Raw genomic sequence first — 22773 nt, forward strand, 5'->3', positions numbered from 1 at the left:
TCGAACGGCTAGTAGTGCGATCGAGTACGAATATTTCGAATACCGTAGTATTCGATCTAACACCTACTCGATCAAACACTACTCGCTCATCTATAATAAGTAAGGCTCTGTTCAGATCATGTTTTTTTTTTTTTTTACATCCGTTTAAGAGATGCCACAATAATAGACACAAATAGATTGCAATCCATTTGCCTAGCTATCTATGTTAAAAAAAAAAAAAAGTGTCACTTTATTTTGAAAAACACAAAAAGGAAGTATACCATACTATTGTGTTAATCCGGAAAAAAAAGCTAGAAATGGATTATCTCTTTTTGATTTGCAGTCATTTGAGTCTATATCTTGCATCCGTTAAATGGATGCAGAAAACGTGATCTGAATAGAGCTTAAATTCAGTGTTACCATTATACACATGTGGACAAAATTATTGGTACCCCTCGTTTAATAAAAGAAAAACCCACATTGGTCACAAATATAAATTGAATCTGACAAAACTAATAATAAATAAAAATTGTTGACAAGCCGCAAAGATTCTGGGAGAATGGAAAGATGAAGCATATCTTGAAAAGAATACTGTCCCTACATGGAGGAGGAGCTGTTATATTCTGGGGCTGCTTTGCTGCATCTGGCACAGGGTGTCTTGAATCTGTGCAGGGTACAATGAAATCTCAAGACTATCAAGGGATTCTAGAGAGAAATGTGCTGCCTAGTGTCAGAAAGCTTGGTCTCAGTTGCAGGTCATGAGTTTTGCAACAGGACAAAGACTCAAAACACTGAGCTAAAAACACCCAAGAATGGCTAAGAGGAAAACAGTGGACTATTCTGAAGTGGCCTTCTATGAGCCCTGACCTAAATCCTATTGAGCATCTTTGGAAGGAGCTGAAACATGCCGTCTGGAAAAGGCCCCCTTCAAACCCGAGACAACTGGAGCAGTTTGTTCATGAGGAGAGGGCCAAAATACCTGCTGAGAGGTGCAGAAGTCTCATTGACAGTCACAGGAATTGTTTGATTGCAGCGATTGCTTCAAAAGGTTGTGCAACAAGATATTAAGTTACAGGAACCATCATTTCTGGCCAGGATTATTTCATGAGTTTATTTTATTTTTTTAAAATGCTATTGAAGTGAAAAGCAATGTCTGACTTTCATTTGTTCATTTTCATAGAATTTTTATTCTTTATTACTTTTGTCAAATTCAAGTTATTTCTGTGACCATTGTGAGTTTTTCTTTCATTAAACAGGAAGAACCAACAATTATGTAGCACTGATTGGACAGTGTGAGACAATGATTGGACAGACAGGATGTATGTTCATTCACCACCCCATTCAAACTCTGGTGGGGGTCCCAGTGCTGCAACCCCCAGTAATCAGACAATAATTATCTGTCCTATGGATAGATATTTAATGTCAAATGTGGAAAAACCCTTTCATTATTTTATGATTTAAGATGGATACTATTCTCTTTCACTAGTTTCAGTGGACAGTACTATATCTCTCTGTACATTTGCTAATATCATCCTTTGCGATAATGATCTTCCATCTCGCCATTTTCAATATCTATCTCAGGTTATGTTCACATTTGTGCTGGAGTTTCTGCTGCAATGTCCGCCTAAATTGGCAGACGAAAAAGTCCTGCACACACATTTTCATCCACCGTTTACAATTTTAAAACAACATACACCCAACGAACCCCTTTATAGTCAACATAACTCTAGCAACTATAATCTGTGTAAACACTAGTTTAATGTTCCGCCTGTCCATTGTTCCGCACTGTCCTAATAATTAGCTCCATTGTGTCTCAGGCTAATCAACAATTTACAGTTCCAAACATTGGAGAAGAACCTTAGAAGGTAGACCACCTCAAATTCGTCTCCAAATTCCTCTGCGTCAACCAACCATCAGGGGTAAGATTCACCTCCTCCTGAAGGGGATCAATGTTACTTCTTAATTTTGGCATATTTTTACAAACAAGTATTAACACTTTAAATAAAGATATTTTATTCAAACAGTCCATACATATGAAACACATATGTATTCATTGTCACAATGAGTTGTCCATTCCTACTTTCTTCATCATAGAATACAAAATCTATACTCCATAAAATTAAAAATTCAGGATTATTTTTTCTTAGTTCCAGATTCATTTTACTGCCTTATATGTATAAATTATTGTTATTTTTAATTAAAATTTGTGGGCAGAGAAGAACCTGGAGGAATTTTTATAATGAAATTATGAAGCTCAAATGGTTCATTTTAATTTAATGATATCATTTTCATTACTTAGACCAATATGACACTTGAGGCACCCTATAATTTAATTAGTAAGAATTCCATAAGCTTATGAAGAGTGTAATTCCATACAGTTTTCTACATAACAAGTTGTCCAAGAAGCCTTTAGACAATATTTGCTTGTAATTTTTCCATTGTGAATTAGTGTTATATCCAAAAATTAATTGGAAATATGAAAAGATAAAAAATATTGTTAAGGCCACTTTCCCCACAGTCATTATTTGGTCAGTATTTTGCATTGGTACTTATTAGCAAAAACTGAGAATGGGTCCAAAACTTTGTGTAGTTTGTGGCCGTGGGGCCCCGGCCTTTAGGTAGATCCTGGGAATAGACAGTTTATTTGTGTCTGCTAATCTGAGAGGCAAGCAAGGATTATGGCGCCATTGATATTGAAATTTCTGCTTAATTTTTTTAATGTTCTTTGATGGAGTAATTAAACCAGGATGAGACTTCACCTCAAAACATAACAACAGATGGACAGTGACCCAAAACATACTGTGAAAGCAACCCACGTGTTTTAAGGAAGAGAAATGGAACATTCTGCTTTGGCCGAGTCAATCACCAGATTTCAAACTGCTCCAGCATGTTTTTCACTTGGTTAAGACAAAAATTAAGGATGAAAAACCAAAGTCTGGCAAAGCATCACAAAGGAATGTTTGGCGAGGTCCATGGGTTCCAGACTTCAGTCATTGCCTGCAAAGGATTCTATACAAAGTATTAAAAATTATCATTTTATTTATAGTAATGTTAATTTGTCCAATTACTTTTGAGCCCCTGAAATAAGGAGGCTTTGTAGAAAACTGGATGCAGTCTGTAAACATTTAATAGGATATTTTTGTTCAACCCCATTAAACCTAAAAGTATCATGAAGATTGTGTCACTGTCCAGATATTTCATCTATCTGTATATAAATATATTGTGTATATATTTTAATATATTATATTATGTTTATATCAGATATAAATATATCCAATATATTATTTATATCCAATATATCAGATTTATCAAATGCGGGGTTTTTGGTCTCAAAATGTATCGCAATCTCATACTACCCAGAGGCATTGAAAATAGAATGTCTCATGTCAGAAGTTTTACTAAATATGTGTCAAGTAGCATGCAACGTTTAATAAATTTGGTGCAAATTACAGCAACACAAAGGCCATCAAAACTGATTTTAAAAATTCTCCTCACAACAAATTGTTCCACCACTTTGGCAACAATATTAATAAAGTAATATATGAACTTTCTCCCAATAACTGAAGAAATATAGACCAACATCAACATCACAACACCACTAAATGTGTCCATTGTGGCATGTGCCAGGATGCTGCACTACAGCTAGCAGTGGTGTAACTGGGAATGGCGGGGCCCCGTGGCGAACTTTTGACATGCCCCCCCCCCCCGACCAACACCTAAGACCTCGACCGCCCCCTCCTCCGCATTCCTGGGCACTCTATTATGCCCCATAGTGGCCCCTGCACACAGTATTATGCCCCATAGTGGCCTCTGCACACAGTATTATACCCCATAGTGGCCCCTGCACACAGTATTATGTCCCTCAGTGGCCCCTGCACACAGTATTATGTCCCTTAGTGGCTCCTATACACAGTATTATGTCTCTCAGTGGCCCCTACACACAGTATTATCCCCCATAGTGGCCCCTGCACACAGTATTATGTCCCTTAGTGACCCCTGCACACAGTATTATGTCCCTTAGTGTCCCCTGCACACAGTATTACATCCTTTAGTGGCCCCTGTACACAGTATTATGCTCCTTAGTGGCCCCTGCACACAGTATTATGTCCCTTAGTGGTCCCTACACACAGTATTATGTCCCTTAGTGGTCCCTACACACAGTATTATGCCCCACTGTGGACACCCATAAACAATTATTATACTCTGGGGTCTTTTCAGATAAAAAAAAACACACTTTATTCACCTATCTCCCAGCTCCGCTGCAGTCCATCTTCTATGATGTCAGACGTCACATGACCCTGGACGCAGGCCGGGGTCATGTTACGTCAGAGACGTCAGGCGATTAGGCCTGAAGCCTGCCCGAATTGTGGAGAAGTAAGTAAAAGACCCCCGAGTATAATGATAGTGTTTGAGGGGCCTGCGGCGTCACTTATCGATCCTGGCCCTGCCAGGATCGGTAAGTAAATAGGGCCCGTTACCAGCTGGAGTTACAGCCTATAAAAAAAAAATTAAAAAAAACGCAGCGGTAGTGGCTGTCGCCGGGCCCCCTAATGTCCCAGACCCTGTGGCAGCTGCCTCCGCCACGGCCGTACGTACGCCACTGACAGCTAGTCTTGTTACTGAAACTGTAGCTTTTATTGATTTTAACAAAAAATTGGCACCTACAGTATTTTAGGAAGGTGTGGAAAAAAAGCTGAAAAGTAAGAATTCTTTAAAAAAAAAAAAGTGCTAAGAGTTTTTTTTTTGTCACTTAATAAAATTAAGTGAATGAACAAAAGATAATTCTACATCAAATCAACATTTGAAGCAACTCAGCAGGGAGGTTGTTACAAACATCTTGCAGATCTAACCACAGATCTTCTGCGGATGTAGGTTTGCTGAAATCCCTCTTCATTAGAGGTGAGCAAGTAGTGAAATATTCAATATTTTGTTTCGAGTAGCTCCTCAATATTCGACTATTCGACCGAATATCGAATCCCATTGTAGTCTATGGGGAAAAAAATGGTTGTTTCAGGGGAAACCCAAATTTAACTAAGGAGAGTCACCAAGTCCACAATGACACCCCAGGAAATGATGCCAACACCTCTGGAATGCAACCGGGACAGCAGGGGAAGCATGCCTCGGTGCATCTAACTCGCCTGAGTCCCAATATTACCCCACTATCACAGCCTATCAACTAGACACTCCAAACTTAATATGGAAAGTGGAAAAATACTTGGAAACCTTCTTTCCTCTACATTAATATGGACAGAAACACAAATCTAAACCTAAAGAAACATTAGCATGCGCTCATCACAATCCCTGGCTTGATGGCAACGTTAAGCAGGGTGCAGGGTACAACGCTGACGAGACCCGAGCATCAGGAACAGGTGTTACAATGGCTAGCGGATAATTCTTCCAGCTGCATTTCCACCAGCCAGTCAGCCACTACATCCAGTCGTGTTCATACCTAAGAGTCTGCCCCTCCTTCCACCCAACATGCCCAATCTTCCCAGCAGAGTCATCCCACCCTTGCCCACTCCCAGGAGCTGTTTTTGGGTCCTTTCCACTCTTCAACTTTGTTCAACCACTTCACGAATCCAAGGAGCTAACAGACTAATTTCTCTGTCCTGATACCCAAACACTGGAGCATCCACCATCTCCTGACGATTTTGTGGTTGTGGACTCGCAACAAGCGTTTTTCGGCCTCGGTGATGATGACGAGACACAACTGCCATCAGGGCAGGCTGTGATTATGTGCGGTTTGCAGTAAGAAGAGAGTGAGCAATTGGAAGAGGAGGTGGTGGACGACGAGGCCACTGACCCAATCTGGACAGGAGTGATGTGTAGCGTGGAAAGCAATGTACATGTGGAGGCAAGTGCAGCACCCAAAAAAGTGGCTAGAGGCAGAGGCATGTCCAAAGGCAAAGGACAGCTGCTTCACAGAAGCCAGGCTAGAGCCAGCAAGGCCCAAAATGTTCCCTGTACTAAGCACTCGTCCAAAAGTCACCCATTGAGGCCACATCCCTCGATGGTGTGTAGATTTTTCAGCGTATGCATGGAGAATAAACTGAGTGAAATTTGCACACTGTGCAACTCAAAACTGAATAGGGACTCTGATAAAAACAACCTGACCACCTCAGCCATGCGCCATCATTTGTAAGTCAAGCACTGGGCTCAGTGGGAGAGAGCAAACGCAGGACAATCGTCGGCCGGCATTGCCGACACTGACTCTTCCACTGTTTCCAGTGCTGGTGCTGCAGTCCAGACTACCAGCCTGGACACCTCCACACTCCACATCTGCCTCTGACACTTTGGGGACTTCACCCTCATCCTCCCCTTTTCCTGCCTCTGCTCCTTTTCCCTGCACCATCATGCACCTCTTCCCAGCAAATCTCCATCTCCCAGGTGTTTCATCGCAGGTAGAAGTACAGCGCAACCCACCCACATGCCCAAGCCGCAAACGGCCACATCTAAAACCTGCTGGCCTTGGAAATGTTGGCGTTTCTGCTTATGGAGACTCAGGCCTGATGGCAGCTGCGGCACCTCGCTATGCTGCCCCTAGCCATCACTACTTCTCTTGGTGTGCGGTCCCTGCCTTGCACCAGCACGTGTCCCATAACGACAGGCTGGATGCATGTAGTGGAGGCTGCGACCGGGTCACAAACTGGGGCGGCCTATCTCCTCTCCCCATCCAAGATTCCTGGCAGGGGTTCTCACAAAGCCTCCTCCTCCGCCGTAACATGGGGCCCAGCTGAGAAATGTAAACGCTGCAGCACTGGTGTGTGGAGACGTCAGCAGGTTGTGTTGAAGCTCATCAGCTTGGCTGACAGAAAACACACTGCCCCAGAGGTGAGGGATGCCATCCTAGAGGAGACTGCAATGTGGTTTTCCGCCGATGCACCTGGGTCCAGGCTTGTTTGTTTGTGATAATGGCCAGAACCTGATAGTGGCTCTGGAGCTTGCCAGACTCAAACATGGTCCACACCTGGCCCAGTTTTTCAACTTGGTGGTGCCAATGTTTTTAAAAAGTTACGCCAGTGTTCACGAGCTACTGATGAAAGAGCGGCCACTTCCATAAGTCTACAGAAACCGCTGTTAGCTGGAAAACTCTCCAGCTTGAAGCACCGGCTGTTGTGCGTGGTCACCACATGCTGAAACCCTAGATAACATATGTTGAGCAGGGTGTGTGAGCAGCAGAGACATTTGATGGAGTTACATCTCCAAAACCCAAGGGTTCATCAAAGTCAACTCCCTCAGTTTCTCACAAACAGCTCAGACCTGCTCCCAGTCCCTCCCTCTCCCTCTGAGAGCAAGCAGCTACATCACTTGACAAATGAGCAAATAATCCCAAGGGCCATAGAAACGGAGTGTAAACAATGAAGTGTATAAATTAAGATAGCGGCCAAACAAAGCAGTTTTGATAAAGCAATGCATTTAGGAAAAGTCTTAAATCCACATAAACTAGCAGTATAGATAAGATCCTTGTGATGCGACAACCCCTTTAAGCCTTTTACCAGCATAGCTTTAGGCCCTTTAAGTTAGTTCAGCCTTGCACCAGCGGAGTGTAAGGCACTTTAAGTGGGTTGAGCCTTGCACCAGCAGAAAATTGGTATACAATCCATCAGTTTGTCAAGTCATTAATTCCTGTATACTGACATACGGTATATAGGGCCAAAATACACGCTTTATATATATATAGCCTCAGTGTATACCCCCAAAAAGCCAAAAGTGGTATACAATCCAGCAGTGGGTCATGTCACTAATTCCTGTATACTGACATACGGTATATAGGGCCAAAATATATACTTTATATATCTAGCCTCAGCGTATACCCCCAAAAAAGCCAAAACTGGTATACAATCCATCAGTTTGTGAAGTCACTCATTCCTGTATACTGTCAGACGGAATATAGGATCTAATATACGCTCAATATATCTAGCCTCTAAGTATACCAAAAAAAAACAAAAACATTTGTATACATCACAAAATGTGTAAGCCTAGCACTAAGGGATGTGGACAAGGACGGGGATGTACCCGGGGGCGTGGAAATGTAGCTGGGGAGCAAGGTTGTGGTCAAGCTACAGCGCATCCCGTGCCTACTTGCCAGGGGCAGCAAGCATTGCACTTCTCCACAATCCCTGGCTTGATGGCTACATTAAGTAGGGTGCAAGGTACCACACTGACCAGGGCCAAGCACCAGGAACAGATGTTACAATGGCTAGCGGATAATACTTCCTGTACCTTATTTACCAGCTAGTCAGCCACTACCTCAAGTCCTCCTCCTACCCAAGAGTCTGGTCCTCCTTCCTCCCAAAATGCCCAATCTTCCCACCTTTCCCCCCTCCCAGGAGATGTTTTCAGGTCCTTTAACTGTCCCTCACTCTGTTCAACCACTTCACGAATCCCAGGAGTTAACAAGCGACTTTGTCCTGATGCCCAAACACTGGAGCATCTGCCATCTCCTGGTGATTTTGTTGTTGTGGACCAGCCCAACCCGTCCTCAGTGACGATGATGAGACACAGGTGACATCAGGGTAGGCAGTGATTATGTGTGGTGAGCAGGAGGAGGAGCATATGAAGGAATAGAAGAGGAGGTGGTGGACGACGAGGCCACTGACCCGACCTGGACAGGGGTGATGTCTAGCAGAGATAGCAGTGTAGATGTGGAGGCAAGTGGAGGACCAACAAAGGTGGCTAGATGCAGAGGCACATCCAGAGGCACAGGACAGCTGCTTCACAGAAGCCAGAGCCAGTACGGATTTTCCCTATACTAGCCACTCGCCCAAAACTCGCCCATGTTGGCCTCCTCCCTCGATGTTGTGTAGATTTTTCAACGTATGCGTGAAAGACAAACAGTGTGTTTTGCACACTGTGCAACTCAAAACTGAATAGGGGCTCTGAGAAAAGCAACCTGACCACCTCAGCCATGCTCCGTCATTTGTAAGTCAAGCACTGGGCTCAGTGGGAGAGAGCAAATGCAGGACACTGGTCGCCCGGCATTGCCGACACTGCCTCTTCCACTGTTTCCAGTGCTGGTGCTGCAGTCCAGACCACCAGCCTGGACACTTCCACATCTGCCTCTGACACTTTGGGGACTTCACCCTCATTTGCCCCTTTCCCTGCCTCTGCTCCTTTTGCCTGCACCATCATGCGCCTCTTCCCAGCAACTCCCCATCTCCCAGGCGTTTGATTGCTGGCAGAAGTACAGTGCCACCCACCCACATTCCCAAGCCTTAAACGTCTGCATCTCAAAACTTCTGGCCCTGGAGATGTTGGTGTTTATGCTAGTGGAGACTCAGGCTTTCCGTGACCTGATGGCAGCTGCGGCACCTCGCTATGCTGCCCCTAACCGTCACTACTTCTCTTGGTGTGTCATCTCCGCCTTGCGCCAGCACGTGTCCCATAACATCAGTCAGGCCCTGAGTTCCGTGCTTTGCACTAAGGTCCACTTGACCACTGACACATGGACAAGTGTATGCGGTCAGGGACGCTGCTTCTCTATAATGACAGGCTGGGTGAATGTAGTGGAGGCTGGTCCCGGCTCACAAACTGGGGTGGCCTATCTCCTCTCCCAGCCCAAAATTCATGCCAGGGGTTCTCAGAAAGCCTACTCCTCCTCTGCGACATCAACCCCTCCTGCGAGCTGTAAATGCTGCAGCACTGGTATGTGGAGACATCAGCAGATCGTGCTGAAGCTTAGCTTGGCCGACAGAAAACACACTGCCCCCGAGGTGAGGGATGCCATCCTAGATGAAACGACAATGTTTTTCTCACCGATGCACCTGGGCCCAGGAACGGTGGTGTATGATAATGGCCGGAACCTGTTAGTGGCTCTGGAGCTTGCCTGACTCAAACACGGTCCACACATGGCCCACGTTTTCAACTTGTTGGTGCAAAGGTTTTTAAAAACCTACCCCATTGTGCCTGATATACTGGTGAAAGTGCGGCCATTTTCGTAAGTCTAAAGTAGCCACTGCTAACCAGAAAACATTCAGAGCACACTCCTGTCATCTTCTCACCGTTGGATGACAGAGGAAGAGGAGGAGGATGAAGTGGTATTTGAGGTCACTGTCCCACACAAGGCTAGCGGAGAAGTTCAGTGCAGAAGATTGCTTCAGCATGGATGGTGTGAAGGAGAGTTGAAAGTGGAGGAAATGGAGAGTGACCCTTCCGATGGAGGCAGCAAAGTCATGCCAAGTAACAGTCTGTCACACATGGCTGACTTCATCTTGGGCTGCTTTTCCAGAGACAAAGGCATTGTTCACATCATGGAGAGCAACCAACACTCGGTTTTTGCAATCCTCGACCCCCAGTATAAAAATAACATCTTGTCTTTCGTTCTGGTAGGGGAGAGGAACAATCGCATAAATGATTGCCACAGGCACTGGGTGCAAAATATGATGGAAATGTTTCCGTCAACCCTCGCTGGCAGCAGAGAGGAGATTTCCTCCAAGAGGCTAACAACTTCCATCCAGTCCACAACCACAAGAGGAACACTCTCCAAGGTGTGGGACACGTTAATGCCTCCCCCTGGCCAAACTACCGACACTAAGGGGCCTAGTGTCATCAGGAGGGAAAAGTATAGGCAAATGTTGCATGAGTATCTGGCCAACCACAGCCCTGTCCTCTACGATCCCTCTGCGCCTTACACGTTTTGGGTGTAGAATTTGGACCTGTGGCCCTTGGGGTGAGTGGAGGCTTCCCCCAGCTGAGGTTTGGATGAGTTTGGCCAGGGGGTGCAAGTACGCCCCTCAGTTAGCCTTTTTGATGGCATAGTGTACACAATGAACCCCAACTGTCACTTGCTGAACCACTCTTCTACTTGTAGCATCATGATAGAACTTGTGTGTCTATGTTTTCTTTTAAATTATAGATTGGGGCATCTGCATTTTAAATTTATGCCCCATTCTGTTGCTTCAGTCCACAAGCAGAGTTCTTATTTGTGCCCCTTTGTGCCAATTCAGCCCTGCCACCCCCAGTAGTAATTCTTTCACCTCTATCTTTGAATTGTGACTTGCCCCAGCAGTATTTACAGTGTCAGGCCCATTCTGTTGCTTCAACCCACAAGCAGAGATATTTTTTGTGTGCCACTTTGTGCCAATTCAGCTCTGCCACCCCCAGAACAGAAAGACAGCACTGTAAATGATGGACTGTCCTGCTCTGCCAAAGGAGCCCCCTCTGCCTTGCCCTATCGTTAAAGTTGCCATGCTTCAGAGACCCTTGATGTTTCAGCTTTGGGAATTCCATCAATAGTTTGATTTAGTGAAGCCAAATATTACAGCTTGAAGCAATGCTTGAAATTATCCTCTACTTCTGCATCAGTTGGCAACTCTGGGATTTCCAGATGCAGAGGTTATTTTGACATGAGCTGTCCTCCAGGTTAGATGTTTTATGTCTAAGTTGAATCTCTTGTTTTTCTGATTGCAGATCTGTTAAAGGGGTTTTCCCATCTCAGTGTTTCTGAAGTGAGTCTTTTAATCTCACTTCCTGTATTTCTCCTCCCTCCCCCTCCCTCTTGCTAAATGGCCAAAGAAGTCTCACAACACTTATGCAGGTAAGATAATATGCAGATGCTTTGTACAGAATGGACTCAGTGTTATCTATGTATTTACATATAGAGATAACAGACTGGGATTTATCAGCAAACTGCAGTTAGCTGAATGGATTGCCCTGCCAGCAAGAGCAGTGAGTAAGTGATGTCACTTGTCCTATAGGTTCGTGTTTATAGCAATTCTGTGTAAACAATGGGAGAGATAAGGTCTCATATATCAATAAGGTCAATATATTTCGGATAAGTCTTCAATTTACATAAGTTACCAGTAGAGTTAGGATCCTAAAGATTGGACAACCCCTTTAACTTGCTGTCCAGCCATTTTTTTCTCCATATGTAACAACTCTGCCTGAAATGACTTAAACGTTTACATGAAAAAAGTTACAGACAGAATTCAGCATATGGTGTAAAATTAGCTTTGAGATTATATCAGTTAGATTTCCTCTGTCCTTGAGGCCCAGCATCTCCGAGGCTCTACTGCTAGACGAGGTCGGTGATGAATGTTCAGGAGAGGGTACTGCACTTATAGGCACATGCATCACGGAACGCTCCTTTGAGAAAAAGCTTGTTTTCTTGATGTTTCTTCATGGCATTTCACTTTAGAGTTGGACTGTCTCCAAATGGAACAGGCAAAGTTGCTTTGTGTCATTTCTGCATTTCTTCTTGCGCACCATCCAACCAACTTCTTGTCCTGTCCAACTTGTCCTGAGAACTGCATAAATATAGAATTTAGGACCTGTCTATTTATTTTATAGGATATCTTGTATCACAAACTAAAATTTTGATTGCAAATCCAATAAAAAAATGCTCCGTTCACACAGCAAGGGGATTCAATACAGAAATCTTAGCAACCAACAAAGAGCATTCATCAAGTACTTTGTCAGTGTGTTGTAAAAGATCCTTTGTTTGATCTTCTCTGTACTGTATGTCCATGCATGGCTATATCTCTGCATGTGTTTATTTAGCTGTATGTGGTACAAAATCATACCCAAGAAGAAGAAGAATCCAGTGAAGAATCCAAATGACTTGCTGAGTAAGACCTTTATAGTCATTAAATCGGGCTTTCTCAGGACAGCAACAAGAGACTTTCCACACAAGACTTTCTTTTATTTTTCCTAAATCATAACAGTTAAATAAAGAGCAGATAATATGAGTCTTCTAAGAGGCCAGCCAAAGAAAGATGCTTGCTTTTACTTCAACAATCCCAATTACATGTCACACTCTATTCCTTGTACAGAGATATACTGTAGTTGCTATTATGCCAGAAAACATCAATTTGCTGCCTTTACTTCCCGTTTTAATTGCTGCTTCTTGAAGTGACATTCTCTTGTCCTCAGACCTTCCCCAGCTAATTTTAAAGGCCCTTGAAGGTCTGTCTGCCACATCCCCACAACGATGCATCACCGTCGCTGCCCTGAGATGTTAAGCAGAATGATCTGTGGATCATTATACATTCTTAATAATGAGCTCTATCGTTCTCTAAGTTTCTCTTTAATTTACTTTCCTTTGGATGACAATAATGATCCTAATAAGTGATGATTTTATGTTTTTTGTATAAACTCAAGACTGGTTTTAGTTGTTCAGTAGACTGAGGATATTTAAAGTATTTCAATTAAAATATTGTCTACTAGGCTCTACCCGTGACTTTGTCTGTGTGTTGTTGGCATCAATGATTCGTCTATATTCAGCAAATTGCTGCTGTCGATGGTTTGCCTGCTCTGGCGTTTCAGCAGGTGTCAACCTGGACTGCTGCTGAACTAATTCCTTGTGCTGTGCCCGTGATTGTTCCAGCATCTCAGCAGCTCGCTGAAACGCCATATAATGAGCGCGTTGTTGGCGCCGATGATCCCCGTCAGCTCCGCTTGAGGAGAACTGTTGACTTCTCGCAACCTTCATAGCTCAGATAATATTCAAATGCATGTACAGAATGGACTAAGAGTTAGCTGAGTGTTTACATAGAGAGATAACAGACTTGCCTTTAACAGAACCCACAAGTGTAGTGTAATATAGTATGTGAACATAAATTCATTACAGTTGTGAAGCCATGTCATTTACTGGGATAAAAAGTAGCCTATGTTTTAATCGAGGTTACAAACTATCTATGGGCCAGATTTCATTCAAATCTGTTCAGCCATTTTTGCATGACACACACAGACATCCAAACATCTAAACACACAAACTTTCACATTTATAATATTAGAAGAATGTAGTATTGAAGGAGAAATGTATTGGTCTTACTTACTTTAAAGGGCAAAGGTTTTTGATGCTTGCAAAAGACTCTCAAGGGATTGTCATTTAATAGTAAAATAAAACAGTTTTTGGCTCAAACCAGATGCATGTAGCCACCACGTAATATATAGTTTTATGTGTAGTCCGTGAAATCAGATGACACTGACTATCATGTTTTCAGTTTCAAAAGCATTTATTGTAATACAAATCCAGAAAAAAGTACAGAACAAATATGAAAAAAAGCGTAATATCAATGTAAAAAAGGCAAAGCTTGGCAAGTATATAGCAAAAAAAAAAACGATACATAGTTAAAATTGGCATGTCTATACGGCATTAATATGAGATAAAAACAAACCGAGAATGAACACAAGGGGAGTGGATGGATAAAAGAATAGCGCCATAACAAGAGGGTCAGGGTGAAGTAGAAGGGGCGATCCTGTCTAGGAGAGGAGGTGAGGGCATCACATCCAAACCGTATGCTTAATCAAAACTGAAGACAGAATGGAAGGGCCGGGATATGAGGCCTATAATCCATGGTGTCCAAACTTTATCAAAGTGTGGGCAGGTGTCAGAGATAGCGACATTCATTTTTTGTGAAGCAGTATTGTAGCGACTTGTCGTGTAACATCGGACAATGAAAGAATAGGTCTCCTCTAGGCAATGTAGATTAGTGCTGCCATCAGGATGTACTGAAGTAATTTGTATTGGGCGGATTTAAAGCTAGGTTAATTAAGACTAATTAGGAAGACTGGGGCTGACAATGGGAATGACTCTCCGAAAGGTCGATGTGCCAATCTTTCAATAGCTACCCAAAACTGACAAACATGATGGCAGGACCACCAAGTATGGAAGGTAGTGCTTAAGGCATTACAACCTCTAAAACAAAGGGGAAAGACTGTAGAGGAAAAGATAAGCAAGCAGTGGGGAACTAAATAGATCCTATAGAAGACCTTCAATAAGGGTGACTTGCTAACTGCCCTTGCTGATGGATGTACAGCCGTGAATTCATCAGGCCAAACCTAAGGTGGAACCAATGTCTTCTCGTTCCCAGGCTGCCATAAAGTCCAGTTTGGTATTGGGGGTGGGACGTTCAGTAAATCATATATGAAAGAAAGGGAGTCCATATCGGCATCTCTAAACATAGTCGCTTGAAACCAGAGATTTCTGGGTTGAGTGGGGTGAAGGATCCAAGAAAATCAAAGACCTAAAAGACGCTGAGGGAGGTAGGGAATAAGTGTTAAAAAAATATTCTTTGGTGAAAACCCGCTGTCTGCAGAGGAAGTCTGTGAGCAGGCGTGTCTCTTCCAAACACCTCAGGATATAGGCTAGGTGGGTTACGGAAAAAGGGTATTAATGTCGAAATTGGACTTTGTAACCAAGAATTAAAATGTATCTTTTACCAGAGATGCAATATATAACAAGTCACCTTGACAGTTACTGGAATGGTACGGGAAGCTGACCTTGGGGTCCAGAGTAAGGCTTGCAGTGAAGTCAGGGCTACCATTGTTGATTCTAGTGTGACCCGCTGTGGGCTGTCCATTTTGCTGTAGATAGCACAAACTTGGGAGAGTCTAGCAGTGACATAATATTTATAAAGATGAGGGACCCAGAATCCACCCAATCTCAAAGATACAAATATACAAAGTGTGTCGCTTATGAGCCCATATAAAATAAAGATTTCCTTCTGAAGGTTAGATAAGGAAGAGAAGGTAACTGGGTTGGGAAGGTGTGAAAGTAATAAAGAATGAGGGGAAACTGAGTGGATTCAACCAACCTAGGAAAGGGTGAGGCAGTGCCATGGCACAAGATCCTTCAAAGCTTTAGGCTCTACAAGGCTTACTTCCTTTTAAAATGGGCTTCTAAAGGATTGCAGAGGTTAATGCCCAGGTATGTCAAAAATGTATCCCTAACCTGGAAGCCAAAGTTCAGACAGAACAATTTAGTGGCGGTAGAAGAAACATTACCATGTACAGTTTAGATTTAGATATGTTAAGTTTGAGGCCTGACAGTTGTATAAAACGGGGGAAGGTATTTATCAGGTTCGGGAGTGAAACCAGGGCACTAGTATTAGTTAACAGCATATTGTCCACAAAGAGGCTAGACTTATTTTTACAGTTACCAATCTGCACACCCTATAATATCAGGATGGCAGTGAATGGTGATAGCCATTGGCTCTATGGCAATATCAAACAAAGCAGAGGCAAGGGGCAGCCCTGTCTGGTGCCACGGCAAATACTGATTGACATTGGAGAGCCCGTGGGGAGTTTTAAGTATATGATGGGGTTACAATGGAGAGCATGAAGGGTCCTTTGAAAGTGACTAGTTATGCCCATACATTTCAGAAGACAGGTCCAGGACAGATTCTCGATGTCGAGAGCTAGTAATGAAATGGGTTTATGATAGCAGTTGGCCCAATGAACAATGTTGCAGAGTTCTCATTATCAGACATTATCAGAGGCCTATCTGCCAGGGATAAATCATACCTGGTCGGAATAGATAAGGGACAGCAGGAAAATGAGCGGCGTGGATAAAGGAGAACAGTTTTATATCTAAATTTAAAAGCAAAATGGGTCTATAATTGGCAGGTGTTGTAGCGTCTTTTCCAGGCTTTGGTATAACCTTGGCGGGCTCAATAAGCAAATCTTTGAAGAATTACCACCCTGGAGGATATGGTTAAACATCTGAAGGAGGTGAGGCAAGTGGATATTTTTGAATTGTTTTTACAGTATGAGGAGGAAAAGCCATCCGTTCCCAGGGGTCCTTCCGCGTTTAACAGCATCAAATTCCTCCTTGGTAATAGGACCATTTAATGTAGCCCCCTGCGAGTAGGAAACAGATGGGATTTATCAAGAAAGGAAGCAATCTCTGGGGAGCGGGCTTTGTATCATATTATATTTTTATGGGGATTTTGGATCTCTGGAAATGTAGAAGTATCAAACAAGCATTTTTGATGTATTATACTGTTAAAAGAACACATATGATATTAGAATAGTAACATAGTGACAATGTTCATATAGCGAGCTACAGGACCAAGGCCACTTATATAAGTACAACATAAATAAAACAGGGCTATGGCTTATTTTCAAAGTATGCCTTATTTTTCAGGCACAAAAGTGAATGAGAACCTTTTCTGATTTGCTCAGGAAAAATCTTGTAAATTGGTTATGGTTAGTAACCCTTACCCCAACCTTACATTCACAATTAATAGAGCAGTGTCAGTGGGCTTTAAACTTCTGACACTTTCTAAATACTTTGCATGGCAGTGGCACCATGCCCTCTCTATCTCCGCTCTCTTTTAAGAAAGCCCACACAGCGGACCCACAAGGGGGCTCATGACAGGAAAGAGGAAAAGATCTAGACAGGTTAGAGAGAGTTTAGGAGGTCAGTTAAGTGCAAGAGGTGAGGATTAGGATTCACGCTCAGTGGACATGGCCATTGCTGCTGAAGCCTGGCAGTGACGCCAGCCATTCCTGGAAACAGCGTGGGCCGCAGTCGGTCGGACCTGGACACGGAAATGCTACAGCCCCAGCCTGGAGACTCTGAAGTGGAGGGAAGGACAGCTCCTGGGACATTTCTGGATCCTGTGATATTGGGTTAGTGTTACACAACCCCTTCCATGTCGGGGGGTGTGGGGGTTCCAGGCCTTACTTTAGAGGGGTTGCAGTTTTTCATTCAGTAGGGTTTAACAACTACAACTTGGGAGTGGGAATCTAGCCTCTGGGTGGTCCCTGGCAGGAGTGTCGGGACGTTGAGAGTGGCCCCTGTAGTTCCAGTTCCTGTTCCGGTTTTGACGAGCCTTAGGGGGCTCATTTGAAGCCTAAGGTGGGAGAAAACATTTGGAAGGTGGAATATGTGGAGATTTTTCCACTATTGCCCCTGGAAAAGTTTAAGAATGGCAGCGTTACCGCCTTATTCCTCAGACCTTCTCTAACTGGTTGCCTTTGCGATTCTTGATAGCATCATTGGGAACTTGAATTCCATCGGGGAGGCGTATAGGGTCTACGGGGGCAATGCATGACTCTGGTATGACGAATACTTCTGTCAAAGGTGGTTCATCCCTCTTTGTGGTGGGATCACCAAGACATCAGCTCCTGGATGAAGCTGATGGCAGCTCCTGGGCTCAGCAACGGGACGGTCGACTGTGAGTGGGCGGGGTTGTTGCTGGAAGTCTAATTACGGCCAGTGCAAGTTTGAAAACAACTGCCGCATCAAGCATGAATACTCCAGGTGTGCCGGTGCACGCCCTCATCCATTGCTTTAAGAAGGGAAAGGGGGTGACACTGACCAGAAGAAGGGCAACTTTGATGAGGGTGGAAAAGATGGAGTATCTCGCACTCTACCCAAATAGGTTGATCAAACAGTTTCCATTTGCTGGTGTGCAAATGGCAGGAAGGGTATTATGTAGATCAGTGGCTCCCTATGGGCTGCTCTATCTTGTGTGCTTATTTCAAGATGTTCAGGACATTTTTGGAGTGGGTAGTGCGGCAGCACACTTAGGTTGATTCGGTGCTGCACTATCTGGATGATTTCCTGTTTGTTGGCTCTCCCCAGGAATGTAAGTGTGTTTGGTATTGCTGAGGGACATGGAAAGGGTATACCATTTTTTTGGCGTTCCCCTTGCGCTGGAAAAGACAGAAGTTCTGGTGACTGTTGTTAAGTTTTTGGGGATGGTTATTAATGCGACAGGTTAGAATGTTGGCTGCCGGAAGATAAATTGGGTGAGCTCCTTGACCTGGTGGGACGGGCTGTGTGGCAGAAGATAATTAGGTTGATGGAGTTTCAGTCCTTATTGGGCTGGCTTAACTTCGCTTGTCGCATCATGCCTATGGGGTGGGTGCTCCACAGGTGCTTGGCTGCAGCGACAGCGGGCGTTTGCCAGCTGTGGCATTATGTTTGATTGCATTCAGGCTCATGGGAGGCCTTGGCTATTTAGGGGAAATTTTTGTTGCATTATAATGGTTGGTCATTGTTGATCGAGTCCCCGAACCTGGAGTTGTTTACTGATGTAGCTGGGGCTTTTGGGTTCAGTGCTTATTTCCAGGGACAGTGGTGCTCGGGGTCGTGGCCGGATAATTGGTGGTCGGGTGGTTTGGTGAGCAATTTGTCCTTGTTAGAATTGTTCCCGATCATTTTTTGTTTTCAGTGGGCCAGGTTTCGAGAGCTGGTGCCGAAGGCAGACCCAGAGAGTGTTCCATGCCCGGAGCAGTTGTGGGTGCCAGGTGGCTCCGGTTCATGGGTGTACTGTGGTCACATTTGTTGCCAGAGCTGCACTGGCAGGTGGCAAGGCACCGTCCACTAGATGTGCTGGTCATACATGCAGGGGGCAACAACCTTGGTCTGCATGCGTCCAGGGAGATGATGCGGGATGTCAAGCTGGACTTGCTGCAGCTTTGGTCTTCATACCCTGGGCAGCCCTGATTGTTTGATCGGACATTGTGGCTGATCATGAGAAGGGGCAGGACGCCCTGAAATGCATAGCTTTTTGATATGACCTGAGACATGCTTTTCACTGTTACTTTATAACTTTTTATTTATGTGAATAAAAGTTGAATTTTATACATACCTTTCATTTGTGGATCCTCGTTGATACTGGATTTTACTTCATCTTCTCCATCACGTCATTACTGACAAAAGTCCTGTCAGTTTTCCATGCAGCTTGGTCCACACTTACCTTGATATCCAGATATGGTGAGCTGAAAAAATGTTTTTCTTTATTTATTGAATGGTAATGCCCAGATTTCAATTCATTCATACATTTCCAGTAGGGATGACATAGTAATGTTATTGTTAGGAAACTGAACTACTTAATAAAACAGACATGTCATGAGAATCATCTAATTATATCATTGGACTTTTAGCATATTTTCATAGTACACCTGAAAAGTCAGATAGTGTGAATATTTCTTCATGTCAATGTATTTTTAAGGTTTATTTCACTGTTTTAAACTCTTTAAAATATCATTTGAAGCACATTTTTCCTATCATTGCAGACTGTCAATCATGGCACTAGGAAGGCAGCATTGCTGTGCTTATCTCTTAATGATAAGGCCATTGAACTGTTCACCCATCCCTCCAAGATAACTTGTTAGTATCTGCCTTCATTTTATGTCTCCATGTTTCTCATTAAAAAAGAGATTTGAGGTTGAATAACATGTACATTTTTCATAGAACAGATTTACAGTTCTTCCTGACATAGCACCTAGAACACAGTGTACTGACACCGGAAATCAATGTGTCTGTATTACACCGCTATGCCCAGATCAGTGTAGTTGAGCATTGCTGTAGAATATAAATTGCTAGGAAGATGAGAGAACGAGAGCAGTGTTACTTGGTTACAATTCCTTGGGCTATTGGAATTTCTATCTGGTGCTACTTTATTGCTTTTTTGCTGACATATTATGAGTGCCCACTTCATCAGTTGTTAATGTACTGCTTGACATTGGTCAGAATGGACTGGTATTTTCTGGGTGTATATATATTCAGCTTTTTATGAACTGGGCTAATGTGTATGCCATTTTTTTCTGCTACCCCATGGGAATATTTCATACCTCTAGAAATGGAAAATAATGGAAAATAATGGAAATAATGGAATGTCTGCCAGCTTATGTGTGAGGTTTTCACTGTCTAAACAATCCGGAGGTATGACAAATATAAGCAGCGTTAAGAGATTTTTTTTTTTCTTGTGGGGGGAGCACAAAATGATGCATCTGTAGCAGTGTAACCATATGTGTTACATATTCTTCTCTGTTTGTATATGCATTCACAGATGAGGAATGATAAAGAGGATTTCATGTCTGTGGCCTTTAAAAACTGAATTGTTTCAAGAATCCAGATCTAGGAGATTACATCATGATCAAGCGTACACTATATCCTAAGAAGACAACCATACTATTGGGGTTGTAAGGACATATGGATTCCCTAGGAAACCTCACTATTGGCCAAAGAGAATAGCAAATAAGAAGAAATGGCTCCTATTCTGATGATTGTGCACTGGCCATGTTGAACATCATTACTAGAGATGAGCGAGTAGTGTTCGATCGAGTAGGTGTTCGATCGAATACTGCAGTATTCGAAATACTCATACTCGATCGAACACTACTAGCTGTTCAAAGTTTAAGGTTTGATGCAGAACCAGCGTTGATTGGCAGAATGCTATACATTCTGCCAATCAACGCTGGTTCTTCTCTTACCTTTAGAAGTCTTCTCTGTGCAGCGTCCCCACAGCATCTTCCGGCTGGAATTCACTCTGCCTAGGCATCTGGCCTAGGCACAGACGACTGCGCATGCGCGGGCATGCCCTCGCATGTGCAGTCGGCTCTGCTCAGGCGTCGGGCCAGGCAGAGCCGACTGCGCATGTCCACGCATGCGCATTTGGCTCTGCCTAGGCCCCAATGCCTAGGCAGAGTGAATTCCTGCTGGAAGAAGACGCGGGGACGCTGCGCCGGGAGAAGATTTCAAGGAGAATCCAGCCCGACCGTCACTCATGGACTTGGTAAGTATAATTTTATCGAATTTTGCGTACCCCTGAAACGAGCATTTCCCCCTATAGACTATAATGGGGTTCGAAATCCGTTCGAACAGTCGAACAGTGTGCGGCTGTTCAAATCGGATTTTGAACCTCGGACATTTTAGTGTTCACTCATCTCTAATCATTACACAATAACCCCTCAATACCTGCATCAATTCCAACTCTTTGCATACTTCAATAGCTGCTGCTCCTCTAATTGCAGCACATTTGAAATTTTTTTCTTCAGCCCCCAGCATTTCTGAGCAATCATTTCTGTTACTTTCATCACCCTGCTGTGATACTTACTGTAGGTCCTCTACTGTCAAGTGGATGATTCTGAGCTGGATCAGATTGTCTGGGACAGCCCACCTGACTATAGAGAACTGAAGTAGCATATTGGGTGCAGAAATGAGGAGAAATTATTGCTCAGGAGTGGTCAGGGCTAGAAAACTCAGCTGTGCCTGAATCAGTGCACTTGTATGGCTTGAAAAAGTGCTGGTTGTGAACACAAAACGGCTGTTGCCTTGCCTTTGTCAATGTGCACTTGTATGGCTTGAAAAAGCGATGTTTGTTAGCGCAAAACAGCTGTTCAGTTACCTTTGTCAATGTCTTATCGCTCCCTCCCATTTGTTTTACCTTGATGTAATAAAGGACTGTTTTTAAGAAGATATCTGGGTGAGTTCCCCCCGTTTTCTCGTTCTATGGTTTCACTGTTCAATACTGTTTTCTGGGATGAACAGCACCACTAACAGAATAACATCTTCATGTACCGTATCCATATAACTTTTCGCTGCTGAATGGCTCAACATGAGAAATACAAGGTCTCAGTAGTGTCACCTATCTTTTTCTCTATATACATGTGACTTCAAATTGTAGTCCTTTAGCATAGTTCCCCACTCTTTCATAGTCCCCAGAATGGTATCCCTTTTATTTGTAATCCTTAGCATGGTTTTCTTCTCATTTCCAGTTCAAAGTATTATAACCATTTAAATTACGGTCCTTAGCTTGTTCACCCCTATTTCATAGCCCCCCTTTAAATTGTGATCCTTAGTAAGGTTCTCCTCTCATTTCTAGTCCCCAGCACAGTATCCTCCTCCTGGACCCCAACAGGACTTTCCTTTTTATTGGCCCCTTCACTAACAAGTTGCTCTCTCTTGCTTCGTTCAGTCCAGTGACACAACGCTGCACAGAGCTATGTTCACATTGGTCTACCCGTCTGTGGTATGTCCAATAGGCTGTCTTTTCAAAAGGGATCCATCTGAAAATTTTGCTCAAAAAAATAGCCTTTAATTGGATATGGCGGAGCTTTGCTTAAAGAGAGGTAGTTTCCATAGGGTATAATGAGGGAACAATTGGTCACTGAAGAAATTGGTCTCTACGGCAGGGGGCAACTTTTCAGAGAAATTCAGTGGAATCCAGTTTGATCATCTCTTCCCTGCGTATATTTGTTTCATAAATTCTACTAGTTAATGCCAGATTTTCTATGAAATTTGTTTAAATTTAATTAGTATTTTATCACCAGAAT

At 43.4% G+C, this 22773-nt stretch overlaps 1 long non-coding RNA gene across 1 annotated transcript in view; it reads left to right on the plus strand.

Annotated features, from left to right (window-relative positions):
• The first annotated feature begins 598 nt into the window (after window positions 1-598).
• The window catches only part of LOC142194750 (uncharacterized), a 231383-nt gene continuing 209208 nt past the window's right edge, over window positions 599-22773 (plus strand). The window contains exons 1-2 of the long non-coding RNA XR_012715047.1: window positions 599-734; window positions 776-1000. This is a non-coding gene — a long non-coding RNA (uncharacterized LOC142194750). The remainder of the gene's footprint in view (window positions 735-775; window positions 1001-22773) is intronic.

This window comes from Leptodactylus fuscus, chromosome 2 (genome assembly GCF_031893055.1).
Source record: "Leptodactylus fuscus isolate aLepFus1 chromosome 2, aLepFus1.hap2, whole genome shotgun sequence".
NCBI lineage: Eukaryota > Metazoa > Chordata > Amphibia > Anura > Leptodactylidae > Leptodactylus > Leptodactylus fuscus.